We start from the raw sequence: 13,626 nt of genomic DNA on the forward strand, positions 1-13,626 counted from the left end.
GACCGGGTTCTAAATGCCCATGTAGCACCACCGAGAGGATAGACCATTGTGTTTGGCGTATGCCTCTGACGCATCATACTGCATCTGCAACAGCAATTTGAGCATTAGTTGGCATCACAATGACACAACGAACTGTTACAAATTGGTTACTTCAATGACAGCTCCGGGTCAGGTGCCCTGTAGCGACCCCAAACCACCGCCATTTACAGCGAGATTTCATTGGAGGGCATGGTGGCGTTCTGTGGAGTTTTCTGCTGTAAGCTGGTTCTCCCTCGGTGCCTGCGGTTGACATGTGTTGGTCAAGAGGAGGACAGCTGAGGACCTGCAGCCAACATGTATGCGTGCTATACAACTGGAATTAGACTTGGAGCTGTTGTCTGGGATGCAATTTAGTCTGACAGTGGGAACACTCTCGTGGTTACCTCAAGCAACCAGACTGCAAATTTGTGCGATAATATAGTGATTCGATTTGTTGTGCTACCATTCATGAATAGCATTCCAGAGGCTGTTTTACAACAGGGTAACGATCACCCACATACCGCTGTTGTAACCCAACATACTCTACACAGTGTCGATATGTTTACTCGGCCTGCTCGATCACCATATCTGTCTCCAAGCGAGCACGTATGGGAGATCATCGGACGACAACTCATTATAGACAAACAGCATTAATCGTCCCTGTTTTGAGCGACCAAGTGCAAAAAGGCACAGGAATCCAACCCACAAACTGACATCCGGCACATGTACGAAAAAGAAAAAAGAAAAAATGCATGCTTGCATTCAACAGTCTAGCGGTTAGACCAGGTATTAATGTAGCATCATTTCACATTTGCAATGGCTAATCTCGCGCTTACTTTAACCTGTGATCTTGCAACACTGATCACTTATTTATGTTACCTAGACCAATTAAAAAAATTGCCCCAAGCACTACGGGACTTAACATCAGAGGTTTTCAGTCCCCTAGACTTAGAACTACTTAAACCTAATAACCTGAGGACATCACACACATCCGTGCCCGACGCAGGATTCGAACCTGCGACAGTAGCAGCAGCGCGGTTCCGGACTGAAGCGCCTAGAACCGCTCGGCCACAACGACCGGCACCTAGACCAATGTATTGCAGAAATTTCATTACTCTGTCTTGACCAATTTTTGGTGTTGCGATTTTTTACAGTCAGTGTAGTTTCTTAGCACACATCAGGTGTGCCTGGCAATCATCTCTCCAGCCATTGTCTTTATCTTTCTCAGTCTTTTAACGTCCAGTTTGCTTTGGATGGATGAGGAATCTCAAACTTCTTTTGATTTAGCTGTATATTTCTGTCTTTCTGTCTTCATAGCTGGTTGACATTTTTCTCCAAACCAGACAGAAAACTCGATGCTACATCGAGGGCAGCACTCTGTCTTATCAGAGATTTTTCAGTAGAGTTCAGTTTTCTTAATCTGTTAGACCACATCTGCAAAAAGCATATAAAGTCATAATCAGTTTCATTGGTTGCTGTTCCAGCAGTCATTTGGTTATTCCATATTATTGTACAGACACCAAATTTATAAAATAATTTTTTGTGCTTCCACCATTTTTTTTACTAATACTTATTAGCATGATGCATATTGGCAGGATGCTGCCATCGCCAGGTGCATTACAGTTACATGTAAATTTATATCAAGAATGGTGAGGATTGTTTGCTAGGTGTGTCATTGAGGCTATTTACCGATATTTAACCTTGTACAGACAGATTCATTTATTTCAGTGCATTCCTCGTGTGAGCTGTATGTTTAAACCATTTCATCAATGTCTTTACTTAAATTTATATGGAAATTTATTTTTCTGGCACCCAGAGCACAGTACTAAAAACATAGATAACACTTAGCATTTTCACATTCAGATATTTATATTCCATAACGTAATGAAATTACATTCTGTTTTATATAAGCATACTTATGGCATGTCATATATTAAATAGTGTGATTATTTGATATTTCTTGATTATTCAGTAATGTTAACACAATGTTATTTTTTTCAGTGACATATGGTCACGACACACTACAGATACGTAGAAAAACTCATAAAGTTTTGTTCGACTGAAGCCGCACTTCAGGTTTCTGCCACCAGAGCGCTCGAGAGCGCAGTGAGACAAAATGGTGACAGGAGCCGAGAAAGCGTATGTCGTGCTTAAATGCACTCACATCAGTCAGTCATAACAGTGCAACGACACTTCAGGACGAAGTTCAACAAAGATCCACCAACTGCTAACTCCATTCGGCGATGGTATGTGCAGTTTAAAGCTTCTGGATGCCTCTGTAAGGGGAAATCAACGGGTCGGCCTGCAGTGAGCGAAGAAACGGTTGAACGCGTGCGGGCAAGTTTCACGCATAGTGATGTGAAAGATTCAGTGTTTAAACCTCCTCTACCAAGAAACGTGCCAGAACTGCGAGCTTGTATCAACAATGCTTTCGAACTCATTGATGGGGACATGCTGTGCCAAGTGTGGGAGGAACTTGATTATCGGCTTGATGTCTGCCGAATCACTAATGGGGCACATTTCGAACATTTGTGAATGCCTAAAAAAACTTTTTGAGTTTTTGTATGTGTGTGCAAAGCATTGTGAAAATATCTCAAATAATAAAGTTATTGTAGAGCTGTGAAATCGCTTCAATCATTTGTAATAACCCTGTATGTATAGCGATGCCTCCCAGACATCAGATCAAGAAACAGTCTTCAAAACTTCAAGTAACCTTTCAAAATGGGAGCGATAATAGTTAACATATGCATTGTATTAACGTAATTTCTCAATCGCTGTTGCTCCCTTCTTATTTCGTTGTTCTCTAATCATCAAACATCGAAACATAAAATGTATTTCCTTGCATAAGTCTGCATCTCTCACGATATATCTCTGTGTGACACAGTGGCACGTCATGATGTAACAGCTTTTTAGCAATCGTAACGACTCTCCTAGATCGAGTTGAGACAATGCTCGAAGAGTTATTCTTTCACGTCACCCTGAAAACCAGAAACTTGATTTATACGTAACAGAACCTATTGCTGACGGGTTTTTCGTGGCAAACGATCTCTTGTCCAGCGCTGTTGATTGTTTGTTATCCAGGGTGCATGTTGCGGCTGTATTCTCGCAACATCTTGTATATGCCGTGTTCTGCTCGACAAGTAAAGGTCACTCACGGAGCATAGCGGCTTTAGATGCATAACGTAGTACTGTTGCATTCCAGCAGGCACGAACGCCAGATGTGTCAATGTTTTCAAGCTTTCATGCACTGTACATAATACCAAACCGTTTCTTCACGCGCATGATGAACGCACTGACGTTCCACTGAAGTGTGGGGACTACTTGTCGGTGAGGTTTCCCTCCTTCGTTTTCCTTGTATTGCTACGGAGGCTATAAGCGTACACCTTCGAAAGCTATGAAGACGCACTAGTTGGCTCGCTCCGGCAAACTTCGCACTCTGTTTTGTCTCTAATTCGGCTCATAGTGTTAGTGAAGCATATTCAGAGGGTTTGGGATCCCTCCCTCATTTATTTTTCACTGTATGTTTCCGTAGCGAACATGGTCGCTTCGCATAACTTGGTGCACAGTTTTTTAAACTGGTTGTTGAAGGCAGGTTTTTGTTGCAGTCAGATCATACCAGAGATGACTTGATGGCTACTAGAGTGGAAGTAATTACCTTAAAATTGGAATTAATAAGATTTACATTTGTACATACGCTGCTAGTATGTGTCTAGTTGGTTGTATCAACTTCTGTTACAGGATATTTACCACGGATGAAATTACTGAAACGGTGAGCAGATGGCTGTAAGGATAGAAAATTTTCGTTCTTTAATTATAAGGTATTTTATTAGTGGAGGTTTTCACTAGGATTTTAGGTTAAACTACGATAGGTCATTCTAATGTCTGGTACCATCTTTTCTTCCAGGAGTACAGGGCAGCCACGTTCAAGGAAACACGACTATGGAGCAACCCACGCAATCTGCAGGAGACGTACATATTACGGCTGGTCTGAGGGAGATGTCACAAATGCCAAATATAACTTGTCCTTGATATGCAGGTTGCATGTATTCATATTGCTGGCCCTTGAAGTATAGTAAAAACTACAGAAAGTTTGACGTTCGATGCTAGATGATTCATGCGTCTTTACACAGGTGCCTGTCTTTTTGAGCTAATAATTCACTGTTTTAGTAATAGTCTTCAGTAGTAGTGCAGAGGGCCATAGACACGGGTTCCCAGGCAGATGCCGTGTTTCTTGACTTCCGCAAGGCGTTCAATACAGTTCCCCACAGTCGTTTAATGAACAAAGTAATACCATATGGACTATCAGACCAATTGTGTGATTGGATTGAAGAGTTCCTAGATAACAGAACGCAGCATGCCATTCTCAATGGAGAGAAGTCTTCCGAAGTAAGAGTGATTTCAGGTGTGCCGCAGGGGAGTGTCGTTGGACCATTGCTATTCACAATATACATAAATTACCTTGTGGTTCAAATGGCTCTGAGCAATATGCGACTTAACTTCTGAGGTCATCAGTCGCCTAGAACTAAGAACTAATTAAACCTAACTAACCTAAGGACATCACACACATCCATGCCCGAGACAGGATTTGAAACTGCGACCGTAGCGGTCACGCGGTTCCGGACTGTAGCGTCAAGAACCGCACGGCCACACTGGCCGGCAAATGACCTTGTGGATAACATCGGAAATTCACTGAGGCTTTTTGCGGGTGATGATGTAGTATATTGAGAGGTTGTAAAAATGGAAAATGGTACTGAAATGCAGGAGGATCTGCAACGAATTGACGCATGGTGCAGGGAATGGCAATTCAAAAATGTTCAAATGTGTGTGAAATCTTATGGGACTTAACCTCTAAGGTCACCAGTCCCTAAGCGTACACACTACTTAACCTAAATTATCCTAAGGACAAACACACACACACCCATGTCCGAGGGAAGACTCGAACCTCCGCCGGGACCAGCCGCACAGTCCATGACAGCGGCAATTGAATCTCAATGTAGACAAGTATAATGTGCTGCGAATACATAGAAAGAAAGAAAGATCCTTTATCATTTAGCTAAAATATAGCAGGTCAGCAACTGGAAGCAGTTAATTCCATAAATTATCTGGGAGTAGGCATTAGGAATGATTTAAAATGGAATGATCATATAAAGTTGATCGTCGGTAAAGCAGATGCCAGACTGAGATTCATTGGAAGAATCCTAAGGAAAAGCAATCTGAAAACAAAGGAAGAAGGTTACAGTACACTTGTTCGCCCACTGCTTGAATACTGCTCACAGGTGTAGGACCCGTACCAGATAGAGTTGACAGAAGAGATAGAGAAGATCCAACGGAGAGCAGCGCGCTTCGTTACAGGATCATTTAGTAATCGCGAAAGCGTTACTGAGATGATAGATAAACTCCAGTGGAAGACTCTGCAAGAGAGACGCTCAGTAGCTCTGTACGGGCTTTTGTTGAATTTTCGAGAACATACCTTCACCGAGGAGTCAAGAAGTATGTTACTCCCTCCTACGCATATCTCGCGAAAAGGCCATGAGGATAAAATCAGAGAGATTAGAGCCCACACAGAGCCATACCGACAATCTTTCTTTCCACGAACAATACGAGACTGCAATAGAAGGGAGAACCGATACAGTTACTCAAAGTACCTTTTGCCACACACCGTCAGGTGGCTTGTGGAGTATGTATGTAGATGTAGATACAGTTATGCCTTCAGCAAACCATTCATGCTGTTTTCGATAATCCGAATTACAGTGCAAAGTTCCTTTGGACATGCATGTAAAATGTGTCTCCTGGGCGGCCTCGGTGGCCGAGCGGTTCTAGGCACTTCAGTCCGGAACCGCGTGACTGCTACGGTCACAGGTTCGAATCCTGCCTCGGGCATGGATGTGTGTGATGTCCTTAGGTTAGTTTGGTTTAAGTAGTTCTAAGTTCTAGGGGAATGATGACCTCCGATATTAAGTGCCATAGTGCTCAGAGCCATTTGAAGCATTTGTGTCTCCTGTACGGGAATGTACATAGTGGATGTACGAGTACATGTATTGAAATTTGAATCGTGCATCGTTAGCCAAATGGTAAGGAGACCGCTCGCGATAAGTGAGAAATCCGGAATCGACTCCCGGTCGGGCACAAATTTTCACTGTCGTCATTCCGTTCTACAGCTTATGGTTGTCCACACTCGCAACTGCGAATACATTCATACTATAATTCCTTTGTGTAGATGCTCATTACGTTGTGGTACATATGTAAAATGTCTTTTAATGACATTAAGAGAACTGTGTTGCTACAGAGCTCAAGTAATTAATGACATTTAGGTATATGTTTTTCCCGTTTGTCAGCAGCTTCTCTACGATGTGTTTCATTACACAGACATTTCACAGGCTAGTAATCCGAAGTAATGACTTCTAATGCTTTTTGTATGCAGAAGAGTCAAACTTTTTGAAAGTTTCTTTCTCTTGTTGAATGACAAGGAACGCATTCTGGTAGAGCCGCATCTTGTTACTGTCGATGTTTTTATTTTATGTTATTGAATGTTGGAGGACTAGGCTACCGATCTACCTTAGTTAGTTGGATGCTTGTATCAACATGTCATCACGCGGGTTAGCCGCGGGGTCTTGGGCGTCTTGTCACGGTGCGCGCTGCTCCCCCCGTCAGAGATTCGAGTATTCCCTCGGGCATGAGTGTGTATGTCGTCCCTAACGTAAGTTAGGTTAAGTTAGATTAAGTAGTGTTTAACCTTAGGGACCGATGACCTCAGCAGTTTGGTCCCATTAGACCTTACCACAAATTCCCAAATTTCCAAAAATTTCCAAATTTTTTTATCAACATGTCGTTCATCCAATACACTGGAGGTAATTTTGAGAGAGGGGAGCCGGCCGCGGTGGCCGAGCGGTTCTAGGCGCTTCAGTCCGGAACTGCGCGACTACTACGGTCGCAGGTTCGAATCCTGCCTCGGGCATGGATGTGTGTGTGTAGTCCTTAGGTTAGTTAGGTTTAAGTAGTTCTAAGTTCTAGGGGACTGATGACCTCAGTCCCATAGTGCTCAGAGCCATTTGAACCATTTTGAGAGAGGCTGTGCCAACAAACGCTATTGAAATACACATTAACTCAACTAGAGGTATACTTGTCTGAATGAGGCTTATGCAACTTGTGTGCAACAGTTGCCCCGAAGCTTGCTCACTAACGCTTGTTTCGCCTCAGAAGTCAGCCCCCTATCGGCACACCTAGAGGTGTATGGTTTTTTGCGGTAAGTCTCGTTTCATTCTCGCAGTGCAAGCCATTAAGCCAAGATCTCATCCATCTGTGACACCGAACGTTCCATCATTGCGTCTCACGTGCTCACTGAAGCGTGCCAACAGATTAAGAGTTAGAGAGGACTGGTGAGAGGATCGATAACGCTCGCATATCACCAGTTAAGGAAGGGAAGCCAAAACCGTAACCAGATTCGAGGTTTACGTTCCTACACGTGGCTTATTGAATGCCTTCCTAACAATGACCATAAACTTAATTCACTCTGAGGTTCGTCTAGAAGAACAAGTCCCACTTTTAAAAATAATAGTTGATTTTATAAATTTGACACAAGGAACATAAAGTGATTTCACCGTCCACAACCTTATCTTAACTCTAGCACAGAAGGGAGAAAAAGTACTCAGGCTTGCAAATATTTGTTAGCCTCCCCTGTGAATTAAAGATTCTGAATATTAACGGAAGTCTTAAAAATATTTATTAATAGCTAATAACTGTATATGTGCGCCTCAGTAGCTGAGTGATCAGCAAGGCTGACATTTGTGACGAGGAACCAGTTTCGAGTCCCGGTGCTCCCAACGAGTTTTCGTCTTTGTGGTGCACTCAGTCTTGTGGTGCCAAATGAAGAGCTACTTGACCGAACAGTAGCGACTCTAGGACAAGAAAGCTGACAACGGTCGGGAGAGCTGTGTGGTCAGCCACGCCCCTGCAGCATGCGCGAGACGAGAGCTTTCGGTCATACCCGATTATCGCGTTATTCTGTGGCACTAATGGCCTGTTAGTCCAAGACCTTTTACAGCTACATTTTACTCTGTTCATATTGGTAGCCAAGTGGTCGATTACTAATTCAGTCATTGTAGTACGCCTCGTTGAATTACTAACCAACAAAGACGTACCACACTCTATAGGAAGTTTATGAGGGTGCTGCTATTCTCATTTATGATGTCTATGTTTACGTTTATCCCTCGCACAAAGTTATCTTGACTTTTGTACTTGATACTTTATCTAGAACTTCTGTTAAGGGGATGTGATATCATGAGGGTTCAAAAAATGGATTTTTTTTATTTAATAAAATTCTGTGATTCCTCTTGATTATAAAAATATGCACTTTGCGCATAGCATTATCATTCTCATGTTTAAATGCCTTTCTAAAGGTGATACCGCGCCTGAATTCCAAACTGGGACACTACTGTCAAACACAAAGCCTTGCCTCCAATGACGTTATTTAAGTTTGGCGTACTTATTTCCATAGAAATTCCTTTATGTAATCTTATTGGCGAACAAATCGGCTGTATTATAAGCAGGGATTTATTGCAATCGATCTTTCTGTCGACACCAGAAAACTACATGAGTTTACTCATGTTTTTTGCGTGTATTCGTGTGATAAACTCGTTATGACTGCATATTACGCCGTAAAATGGCCAAAATAAAAAAAAAAATTAATTGCAGTCGCAAATTTTACGGTAATCAACGCGATCGTCTTGCTGGAAATAGTAGAAATGAAGAAACTACTATGCAGCAGTGAAGTGAGGTCAGGCCTAGAAGTTCACCACACAGATCTTCAAAAAGCTAGTTGGAACACCTTACCGAGAGTGAACAAGATGTTGATGTTGTAAATATCGAAAATAATGGTTACATTTTAATTAGCAGGTGCAAGATTTCAGAAATAAATGTAAACAATGTAAGAGTGAAAAATCCCTTACTTTTAGGGAGGACGTAAGTAAGAGAAAAATCCTATCCAGCAAAATTGTAATGGCACGTCAGAAGAAGATAGGCCACGCATCGCTGGATGGAGCTACCACGGTTACCTCTGTAGATACAGGCAAGTTGCTGGACTATGAATGTTTGTAGTAGGTCAGATGCTAGGCGTGGCGTGAGATACACCCATTGCCTTGGTGATGGTGACTCCAAAGGCTTAAATAGTGCTGTGGCTGCTAAACCATATGGTGAAATGGAAATAAAAAATGGAGTTTATGAGATATGTGTTGAAGAGAACGGGGCAAGACATGCACAGTGTGGACGTATAGTGTACCTAAAATAAAAAAATTGCGCGTTATTCAGTACGTGAGATATAAACCAATATTCACCACACTATTTAGTGCACAGTTTTCAATTTTTTTCACATAGAGGTCATAATACACTAATCATTTGGTTAAAATTTTATTCCAACATCTATTAAAGTTTTGAATTATTAAATTTCAAAATGCTTTTAAAACTACAGGCAATGACGTCTAGGTTCCCTTAATTTATTGAAAAAAGTATCCACACTACAACAGGGTGGTCGATATGCACACATAATAGTTAATTTTTTAGTGATGTTAAGCCCTGTTAAATCAGCAGCTGGTGTTTCAAAGTGTTTGTCTTCATTTACTGTATTAAGACCGTGGCTTGATCTGAAACTGTTCTTTTCCCAATATAAATGTGTGATCATCCACCCTTTCAAGCAGTCCACCACTAACTGTCTTTTCATAATATTACGAATATAATACCGCATGGTAGGTTTCCGTGTTTCTGCACCAGTGTTCAGTGATACAAATTACTGTGCAGTTCAAAGATTGGAGCACAACCTTAAATTGTTATATTTTATTTTTTATTGATTTCGTGTTTTGATGAAGCATTATTAAGCCTGTGAAATGTCTCATGTTACTTTTCCCAATGGTTTCTCTTTCTTTGCGACATGTAGTATGTGTGACATTATGTGTCATTTCGTGTGTGTGAGTGATTATTTTTTGAAGTGCAGGAGATACCCTTTAGGCAGGGGAACCTATTGTCTGAATTTATGCTAAACAAGACATTCTTCTCCTATGCGTAGCAACAGGTATTTGGCCATGATTGTGCCAAGATCCACTTAAACGCTTTAATGAACTAGCCATACTAATATTGCCTTTCCACTCCTATTTAGGTGTAGTCCATGGGTAGTAAAACCCTATCTATTGGTAGTCCCGACTGGTGCCACAACAACATATGAAAAGTCACATACCATCAGTGCCATCTCTAATCCCAAAATTAATCCCCCTCAGGCACCATTAAGGTGCCGTCGATCATGACGCCGGAACTACTCGACGAAGTGTACTTTCGTGTGAAGAGTCAGGAAAACTGCCTTGTTCTGAACACCAACTACTTCATATGGCCTATCCGTATCCAAACTTTTTCCCACCCCACACACTTTCACTAAATGGTCCATTTTGAAAAATCGTTAGATCAAAATCCTCAATCGTCTATCACTTAGCTTGTCCCAGAATTTAGTTTGAAAATACAGATGCCCTGATACGCTGCCCTTAAGCGTTCCTGCAACTGAGGGCCAACACCTCGCTCATAGCTACTACCTAACAACGGCACTTTCTTCGTCTTCCTAACTCTTTGCACATTGCTAAGCTTCCTTATATCCGTTGAAATGTGCTGCTCATTTACTGCTCTTGGTCTTACCTAAGGTTCTTCTGAATTTAGCTCTAGCAGTGGCAGATACTTGTCTTTAGTGTTCATAATAAAACTAACTGCTCACGTTCTCTTTCTCCTTCAACTTTTCTTCCTATCAACTGCGAGTTCCCAGCCACGCCCTCCTCTATATCTTTCTTAATCATGGTAAATTCCTTCCTTGTTTCCTCCAACTGCGGCTAAACGATACAAATTTTCCCTTCCTGTCCCCAATCTAAATATTTCTGCTGCATAGTCTGCAGATCCAGAAGAGAGTCTCTTCTATTTTCGCAGTGTTGTCCACACTGTCCACACTGAATCGATCCCAGTGACAATATTTCGTACAATACTGGAAATAAGTCCCCCTACTCAGTACTCCGTAACATTTTCCGCATTTATCACTCATATCCAATTTTGAAAAAAGAATTTAGTTTAACTTTAAAGAACTTAGTATTAAGTCAATCAAGAACGCGAGTTCGGCAGTGTGTAAACAAAAACGACATAATTTCTATTGTTTTTGTACTGAATTAGAGATATGACGGGAGAATGAGTTAATAGTTGCTTTGTTTTTTAGAGAATTTGGATATATTTTTAATCGTTTGTAACTCGGAAAAATTTTTGGACTACATCGCATCCATCTAATTGGTAAATAACACGAAACTGGTCGGAAGTACGATTTACAAACATTTCATTAGACTTTTATAGCAAGGATTGACACTATTGAAACTAGTGGTTCCACTGTTACTTTAAATAGAATTTTTGAACTTTATATGAATTTTAGGAATGGTTTGCAAGAGATGACCTGGGATGAAATTTATAATGAATCAAATGCTGCCGGCCGCGGTGGCCGTGAGGTTCTAGGTGGTGCACTCCTGCACCGCGGGACTGCTACGGTCGCAGGTTCGAATCCTGCCTCGGGCATGGATGTGTGTGATGTCCTTAGGTTAGTTAGGTTTAAGTAGTTCTAAGTTCTAGGGGACTGATGACCTCAGAAGTTAAGTCCCATAGTGCTCAAAGCCATTTGAACCATTTTTGAATCAAATGCTAACATAAAATTTAATCTGTTCCATGATAAATTCGTATTATCATCTGAAAATAGCTTTTGGCATAACCTCATTAGAAAGGACAAGCTACGTAAAAAACCTGGCTCACAAGAGGGATTAAAATATCTTGTAAAAGCAGAAAGGAAATACATTTTTTGGTGTAGTTGTGCACTACAAGAACTACTCAAAATTAATAAGAAAGTTTTTTAAAAAAAAAAATCGAGGAACATGCACGTGGAGTGCACTGAAACGAGAAACAGGACAGTCAGCCACAGAACAGAATAACATCCCTATTGAACTGATTGGATGGGCTATAAATGATGAGTCACAGATTGAAAATGCATTTAATAATTTCTTAAGTATAGTAGGAAGCAGAGGGACAAACACTTCAAGAGAAAAATCACCGCGGCATGTTGAAAAAGTAGCTTTCATAAATTTTAATCATATGAATCTATCATCAACTTCTCCTTATGAAATTAAGAAAATTATACATTCTCTGTAAAATAAAAGCTCATCTGGTTTTAATAGTGTTTCCAATAAAGTACTAAAGATCTGTTTCCATGTAATAAGACTGCTTATGTGAAATACGGCATGCGTCATTAACGCAAAGCATTTTTCCACATAGATTGAAGTGTGCCGTTGACAAATCCCTATCTAAGAAAGCTGGTGGAAGAGATGTTAATGACTACCGACCTATTTCGTTACAGACATCATTTTCCAAAATTTTTGAGAAGGTTATGCATTCTACAATATTACCTCGTCTTAGCAACAATAATATCATCAGCAAATTACAGGTTGGGTTTCAGAAGAGTTGCGTTACTGAGAATGCTATTTACATGTTCACTCTCCCAATTTTACAAACATTAAATAATAAAACAGCGCTGGTTGCTGTTTCCTGAGACCAATCTAAGGCATTTGACTATGTGAACACAGTAATCGTTTAGCTAAATTGAAGTTTTATGTGACTGATACTGTAGCTAACTAACGGACAATGTCGTGTTTAACAAATCAAAATGGTTGAAATGGCTCTGAGCTCTATGGGACTTAACATCTGAGGTCATCAGTCCCATAGAACTTAGAACTACTTAAACCTAACTAACCTAAGGACATCACACACATGCCCGAGGCAGGATTCGAACCTGCGACCATAGCAGCCGCGCGGTTCCAGACTAAAGCGCCTATAACCGCTCGGCCACAACGGCCGGCCTAGTATTTAACCAAAAGAATGCAGAAGTAGTATTTAGTAATTCAACCAATATAGCCTGGGGACGTAATTCGGACTGAGGAGAAATAATCCTTAGGTGTCCACATTGATGAGAATATAGACTGGAGAAATCACATTTTGAAACTCCTAAAACAACTTAGTCCAGCCGCATTTGCACTTAGAGTCATTGCCAATCTTGGCGAGAGGTGAATCAGTAAGCTGACATATTTTGCATATTTTCATTCAATACTGTCATATGGAATAAAGTTCTGGGGTAATTCATCTTGAAGGAAGTCTTCATCAGTCAAAAACGTGCTATGAGGATAACACGTGGTGGTTATCCAGGATCATGTCGTAGACATCTATTTGAGGAGTTGGGCATTTTGACTACTGCTTCACGGTGTATTTATTCTCTCGTGGAGTGTGTTGTAAATAATCCACTACGTTGCAAAAGGACGATGATGTACACATTTGCAATACTACAAGGAAAAATAACGTTCGTTGCTCCACGATAAGGTCTTCAGTACAAAAAGGGGTGTACAATGCTGCAACTAAACTGTTTGATTACTTACCCAGTGATATAAAATATCAAATAGACAACAAATTAAAATTTGAAAAGAAATTGAAAAAGTTTCTGCTTGACAACTCCTTGTATTGCTTTGAATAATTTGTATTATTGTAATAATGTGTGAAACGTGGTGGGTA

The sequence above is a fragment of the Schistocerca cancellata genome, chromosome 3, assembly GCF_023864275.1.
Source record: "Schistocerca cancellata isolate TAMUIC-IGC-003103 chromosome 3, iqSchCanc2.1, whole genome shotgun sequence".
In the NCBI taxonomy this organism is placed as follows: Eukaryota; Metazoa; Arthropoda; class Insecta; order Orthoptera; family Acrididae; genus Schistocerca; species Schistocerca cancellata.